Source organism: Notolepis coatsorum (genome assembly GCF_963971535.1).
Source record: "Notolepis coatsorum genome assembly, chromosome: 10".
Classification (NCBI taxonomy): Eukaryota; Metazoa; Chordata; class Actinopteri; order Aulopiformes; family Paralepididae; genus Notolepis; species Notolepis coatsorum.
In genome coordinates this window covers 96,051,563-96,059,411 of record NC_140174.1, presented here as the reverse complement: position 1 = coordinate 96,059,411, position 7,849 = coordinate 96,051,563, and positions in this window count along the sequence as shown.

The window sequence follows — 7,849 nt, the reverse complement described above, 5'->3', positions numbered from 1 at the left end:
TAACAGGGCTGATGAAAGTATATGCTTTTGTGGCTAGTAATGGCTGCAGGGATGAAACCTACAAAAATTTGTATATTATGTAAATAATATTGGTAATAAAAGTATATTTTCATGTACACACAAAAGTATTTATAATAAAAAAACAAGATACATGTGCCCTAATGATAAGGATAAGTGCTCAATGAAGAAACCCAAATCCGATTGCCAAAAGAAAGTCTGACATGCCTATAAATACTTTGTACTATGAAACTACACACTATATATGTATTACATGGCCTATAACAGCATTGCCAACTTCAATAGACCCCTGCCCCTTTGTAGTGAGCTCTAGGTATTGATAATGCCAGTGCTACATACCTTACCACATGGCCCCTAATGGTCCCCAAACAGCATTGCCAACTTCAACAAGTCAAGTCAAGTCAGCTTTATTTATATAGCACATTTACAATGACTAAAAGCCAACCAAAGTGCTTTACAGGTAGGACATGATAAAAAAAACCCACATACAAGGCAGTAACAAATAAAATACACAAAAATTACAGAAAAAGGTATAGTACACTAAGAAAACAAGAGCAAGGTGTAATATAAAAGAAACAAGAAAATAGATAAAAGTCCAGAGTAACAGCAAATGTAGTGTACAGGTGGCAGGCTAACTCTTGTCAAAGACAGACCTGTGACTCTTTGATGTGAGCTCCAGGTATTGAAAATGCCGATGCTACACACGCTACCACATGGCCCCTAAGGACCACCACAACCTAATGTGTAAATAGATAGGCAGTGAGAGCCAGCACATCACCAGGGTTATCAAATTATTCACTTGTGTTTTGTCAAGTTAGGCCCATGACACTAACCACAGTTAGTTCCAGTGTCCCAGAACCACCTCCCTCCATGCTAGCTCTCATTGTCCATGACGCAGAACTTCCTTGTGTTATCCTATGTCAAAAATAGAACAATTCCTGACTTCTCTATCCTTGCTATCCCCTCTACAACATATTACTGCTCTATCTGTTCACTATCACCCCCCTCCCCCCATTATACCACCTACCCAAACCATTCACTGGCTTGTCCCTTATAGATGGAATTTCTTCCTCATCTACATTAAACGTTCTAGTATTTTCCCTCTGGTCAATGCTTCTCGATTTACTAGGCTTAATCTTCATCCTAGCCCACTTGAGATTTCCATTGAACTTCTCTAGTAACCTTTTTGCACAAGGCACTGTCCTGGTCACTAATGTCATGTCATCCGTGTAAGTCCTAATTGGTGGGAGACGCAGCCCACACTCTCCCTCTCCCACGTTGAGGCTCTAATAATTACTTCCAATTGATTGATTGATTGATTGAAAATTGTATTAATAGATTGCAGAATGGGTACAGTACAGTACAACTCAATAAATACAATTGTTAAGGGGATGCAGACCAGAGAATGACTTTCGTCTTGTTTACATCAGGGTCCCCCATTTTCAATTAATCATAACATATATGACATACACAACATACAGATAGACAGTACTGCTACATCTATACATTTATGACATACCAGATTTGCAAATACAGTACTGTTTGTGATACAAAAAGAGTCCAGAAAAGAGAGTATATACATTTGACGTAGAAACTGTACATTGGAGGAGGTTGGGTAGGTGGGGTGGGGTTGGGTGGGTGGGGGACACTGTACATTGGGGGTGGGGGGGGACACTGTACAACTGTACAAGCAAAACTGTACATTGGAATATTGACAAAACCATACTTCGTCATTTACTGTACATTGGAGGGGGTTGGGTTGGGACATTTACAGGGGCCAGTTTCGAATTGCAGTCTCCCGTAGGTGTTCTTTGAGAGTGGTTTTGAAAGTGGGTAGTGATTCACATTCCTTTACAGCTTTGGGTAGGGCGTTCCACATTGATGTGGCATAATTGCTAAACGTGTTTAGTCCCTTGTTTGAGCCGAATCTGGGTTTAACATGATTTGTGGAACTCCCTCTGGTGTTGTGATCGTGGTATTCACTGACCTTTGGGAAGTATTTTGACATGTACATGGGTACCTTGGTCGTGTAGTGTATCTTGTAGACCAGGCCCATTGCAAGTTGCTGTACCCTGTCGTCTACTCTAAGCCATCCTAGGTTGTCAAAGTGGGCAGGGGTGAGGTGGGTTCTAGGAGTAAGGTCAAGCAGTAGTCTGACAGTTTGTTTTGAGATGTTTGTAATTTTGTTTTTAGCGCCTTTGAGGTGCTTTGGTACCATGAGGTGCAAGCATAGTCGTAGTACCCTTGAATGAGTGCTCCTGCCAGAGTCTTCAGGGTATTCTTGTTTACCAGAGAGGAGATCCGGTACAAGAATCGAGTTCGTTGGTTGACTTTTTTTTATTACATTGGATGCCATTTTGTCACAGGAAAGATTTGCCTCTAGGATGGAGCCCAGGTAGGTAATTTCATCTTTCCTTGTGACAATATTGTCACCCACTGTAACTGAGAAGCCGTCGGTCTTGTTATTTTGAACCGAAGAGAATGGACTCTGTTTTGCCCATGTGTAATGATAGTTTGTTATCAGCGAGCCATATGCAGATTTTGCCTAGTTCCGAACTGAGGGTTTTTTCAACCTGTAACTTGTTCATTCAGTGACCAGCAGGGCTGAGTCGTCCGCAAATAGGAACAAGTTGCAGTCACAAGCTGACGACATGTCATTTGCTTGCCAATGCCATTGTGAATGCTATAGGAAATAGTACACCCTGCCATAATGCCTATCTCTAGTCTCTGCCATTCCGTTGTAGAACCTATAGTACTAAAACACATTATAATGTCTTGGAAGTATGCTTTCACCAAGCACAAAGCATTCCAAATAAGGTACCAAACCAAATGCATTTGCATTTACACAAGGTGTAAAAATACCACATGTAAATCTCTTTTCTCTATCTTGGCTGCCTGAATCTGGTGCCATATCATGCTAGTGTTTTCTATGCATCCTGTAAAACCTGGGATTCCTGCTTTCTGCACTGTGGTATATCTATCAAACTATTCCTTTCTAAATAGTTTGCTAGCCTATGTGCCACTATACTAAAGAAAAGCTTACCTTCTACACTCAGGAAGGATATGGTCAGAAACTGGCTTAACACTGAGGACTCTTTCTCCTACTCTCAATAACATCCACAATAATCTCTACTGTAAATTCATCAGGCACACATTTATAAACCCAGGTCAGTAGGGGATTCCATTTGGCCCTGGGGCTGAAGAAGCCTTTGCACGCCTCACTACAGCTTCCACTTCCTTCCACATTGGTGGCCTAATACCCACCATATACACCATCTCTCATAATGGTGGTATATAAGGAGGAAGGCCCATTTCTCTATTCCTTCCGTTATCTGAGTAAGTATTTTTTAAATAGTCCTCTACCTGTTGCTTTGAAGCTTTGAGTTGCCCTCCCTTTCCTTGACTGAACATCCTTTAACAAATTTAAATGGATCCATATAAAATGCTGTCTTGACACACTCCTTCTTCCTCAAGTTATTGCTGCTAACTGACTTCTTAGCTCTTCCTGCAAAATATTAATTCCCTCTCTCATCCACTGTCGCCTTTCTCCACCGCTTTCTTAACTGTCTCCTCTCCTTCACTATTTTCTTAATTTATTTCTGCCATCTGGACCTAACTGATTGACCTAACTGTTTTTAATGTTATTGGCAGCCTTTACTAGCCACAAACGCATACTTTTGTCAACCGTGTTACTAGGATGATGACAAATGTTATTGGCAGCCATTATTAGCCATGTAAAGGAACATGTAAATAATAATAATAATAATAATATGGTGTGAATTCATGAGAGGCTTAAATGTTGTTATAAATTTTTTTTAACCTTTATTTATACTAGTCTTTGATTGAGGATAGAGTTTACTGACAGAATAACATGTTGCAACACGGAGACACCTAGGTTACATGTTGCAAGCACTGGAGCCCTAGCCTAGATTTCTAATGGCAAGCTAAACAAAGTATTTTAACCCTTTCACAACCACACTACAGAAGGTTAACCCTTTCACTACCACGCTACAGACGGGTATGGTATGTTATGGTTTATTTCTTAATCCCTGAGGGGAAACATGGTTTGCCACCAGAGCGAATACACATACAAACATGAAAGAAACAGTTACATGATACAATACACTACAGGATACACAACACAATAGGAGAGCCTCTTAATTAACACAGTGTGTTCGAGCCCAGCTCTCCGCATTGCATTCAGCTTTGCTGGTCGTTCATACTAATACATTTGGCAGTAATAGGGGGTGGGAAGCTGATGGGTGGGGATCGGACGTTGTGGACAGCGACTCCTACAGGTCGGTTGGTGCGCCTGCGCAGTAGAATCAGGAAGCGATGGGGGCGGCGTCCCTCCAAAGCGCAGACCCCCGACACTGAAAGATCGCGCTGTGCAGGTGAAAAGATGCGACGGCTGCTACCTCGAGTACCGGAGGGGACTCGTGCAATGTATGGCTTCGTCCACATTACAGCCGGCTTGTGGGAGGCATGGCCAAACAGCGTTCGAGACAGGGGAGGGTAGAATTGGACGATACGAAATTGGGATGGGAGGAAAATGGGAGAAAAAGTAGATAAAAAAAAATTAACACAGTGCTATCGGTGTTTGTTAAAAAATGTAACCGCAGCAGGAACAAAAGTGTAGATAGCTGTGTGTGTGTGTGTGTGTGTGTGTGTGTGATAGAAGGACAGAGAGCTAGTGAGCTGGTAAATTTCCCTGTCAATTTGTTCAACAAAAACAACAAAAAATGTAAATGCTATGAAACATCAATAATCTCAATAAAATCTTTCACATATAGCAACATAGTGCTTCATTCGTTGTAACTCCAGTAACACCAGTAAAGAGTTGAGATCTTCCAAAGGATCTAAAACACATCATTACGTATACCATGGCCTGGGTGAATACTCTGTACAACAAGTCAGTAGGAAGGGTACAACTCTGGCAGCTAAGGGTAAGTAAACAGTGTTGAATTTGGGTGCTACAGTCTTGTGTGCATAGTAGTATAGACATATTAGCATAGTAGGTAGCAGTATAGGTAAGGTAGATTCCTTAGTAGCAAAGTGCATGATAGTAAAAGTTAGTATTATATAAATGTTTTCTTCATTTCAGATATTGATTCAAAAAGTGTGTTTTTATTCAATCAATTGCACATGTAGTTCAGCTAAAAATGTATCACAGTTCTAAATTCATCCTCTACCCAACCTGTAACCCATATGAATGAATGAAAACTTTATTAACAGATTGCAGAATGGGTACAGTACAGTACGGCTCAATACATACAATTGTTAAGGGGATGCAGACCAGAGAAAGACTTTCGTCTTGTTTACATCAGGGTCCCCCATTTTCAATTCATCGTAACATATATGACATACAGATAGACAGTACTGCTACATCTATACATTTATGACATACCAGATTTGCAATTACAGTACTGTTTGTGATACAAAAAGAGTCCAGAAAGAAAAGAGTATATACATTAGGCGTAGAAACTGTACATTGGATTGGGTAGGTGGGGGTGGGGGGGGACTGTACATTGGAGGTGGTTGGGTGGGTGGGGGGGGGAGGGGTTGGGTAGGAGTGGGGGGGGGGGGGGGTTGGGTAGGAGGGGTGGGTGGGCGACACTGTACAACTGTACAACAACACTGTACATTGGATTATTGACAAGACCATACTTGGTAATTTACTGTACATTGGAGGGGGTTGTGTTCGGACATTTACAGGGGCCAGTTTCGAGTTGCAGTCTCCCTTAGGTGTTTTTTGAGAGTGTTTTTGAAAGTGGGTAGTGATTCACATTCCTTTACAGCTTTGGGTAGCTTGCTAGCCAGACATCCCATCTCCAAATCAGTAACTTTTCTTTCGACTCGTAGCCTCAAGTATCTCCATTGTTGCAAGTTGCATTGCAAGGACGGGCTGTACACAGAGAGAAAGGTCCTTAATAAATAAATCCATAAATATTATGTAACCTAGTAGCCTATTCTATTAGTCAGTCTGTCTAATGTAATTACTCTTGAGTCAATGCAAATTCAGCAAAGTTTGAAAAGATATAGCATACATGTTCATAAACTACCAAGGTACAACATGTGAACTAATTACCAAACGTTTATTTATAAATGTTGTATTACTGTATAGGGCAATTTCTTTCAAATTGGTGGCTTTTGGGTCAAATGAGTCAGAAGCCCTGGGGTCAGTTGAGTCAGTGATTCAACCTAGAATACACAGAGACCAAGAGGATCTTAAAATAATGAGTTGGAGAAGAAGCCTGCTTTGTCATTATGCCCCCCTAACGATTTTGCAGAGTTGTAATCATAAGCAGGAAATGTTTGCATCAAGTTCAAGGCCATATAATTATTAATTTTTAATATTAAAAAAAATTGAAATATTTTCAGGAAGTGCACTAACAGTACAATATATCTGTAAAAGATTACAACTATTTCCAAATGTTAACCACTTATATTCCCGTTTGTTTGATAGTAAATCCCGTTTTATGACAAAAAAAAAGCAGAAATCTGCATTTATTTCATATTTATATATGTTTTCAATCTCATAGTGCAGCGTGAAAAACCTGCACAGAGTCTGTGTGAAAAAGAATATGTCTTCATATTTACAAATGAATGACTAATTCGGTCAGAAATAGCGTAACTAATAACGTTAGTAAGCACTGCTTTTTGCGAACCCTTGTGCGACCCTGGTACCGATTCTGTCTTTTCTTGACTTTTTTGTGTGTGTGTGTGAGCACAGCGGTGTCTGTGTTTATTATTATTTCATGAAATTGGGACCATATCTTCATTTTACATATATTTTCATTATGTCAAAAGATTATGATTTGAAACGCTCTAAAAAAAAAGTTACAAAAAAAGTTACACGATTAGTACTAACCGGTGCTTACTAACGCTTACTAACGGCTATTTCTGACCGCTATTTCTGACCGAAATAGTCAACCTTTCTTTTTTATAATGGCAGATTCTTATTCACAGGGATTTTGTCCAGTTTTCACACGCTGTAATATGGTGTCTAAAATTTATAGATATATGATGAATATAATATGATGAATATGAATTTTTTCAATAAAAACGGACTTGGTATCAAACGAACACAAATATAAGTGGTTAAAATTCGGAAATATTTGTAATTTGTTACAGATATCTTGAGATTAGGCTATTAATGTTAATCATGGGGAATTTCTTTTTTTAAATAGTAAACAGTTAAAATTATATGGCTTTAAACATGATGTATCATTTCATCTCTTAACCCTTTAATCGCCAAAAACGCTATAGGACGTCTTTCCTTGCCATGCTCATTCTGCCAAAGACGCCGTACCACGTCTTTGATATCAATATTTAAAAAATCTGTGATAAAAATCATATTTCTCCCCCGGAGACTTGAGATGTACTGTTGATCCCCTCTCAACTCTCCAACGGTTCAAGAGCGCCATCTGGTGGCCGATCGGCGGATCGCCCAGAGCAGAAACAGGAAATGGAAGCTGGTGCTCATTTCAATTCGGTCCGATCACTCGGTAATAGTCCCAGGACTCGAGCTACACACAACGGATAGCAATCCGTTACCAATAACTCGATAAACAACATGATTTGGACGTATATACTATTATACAACCTGGAAATGGATCGCATATTTCTACATCCCATAATAGGAAAATGTCTGTTCCACGCTCATCGCCCAACGCTATGAGGAAGCTACGGTAAGATTCAGCGTTATTTTTTAACGTGTTCGATACTAACGTAAGGTTATGTATATAACCTAGTTATATGAGTACTGGCTGAGCGTCCCGCTCTTAAGCCTATCGAGATATCCCTTATCTCATGTACCTACTGTACTCCA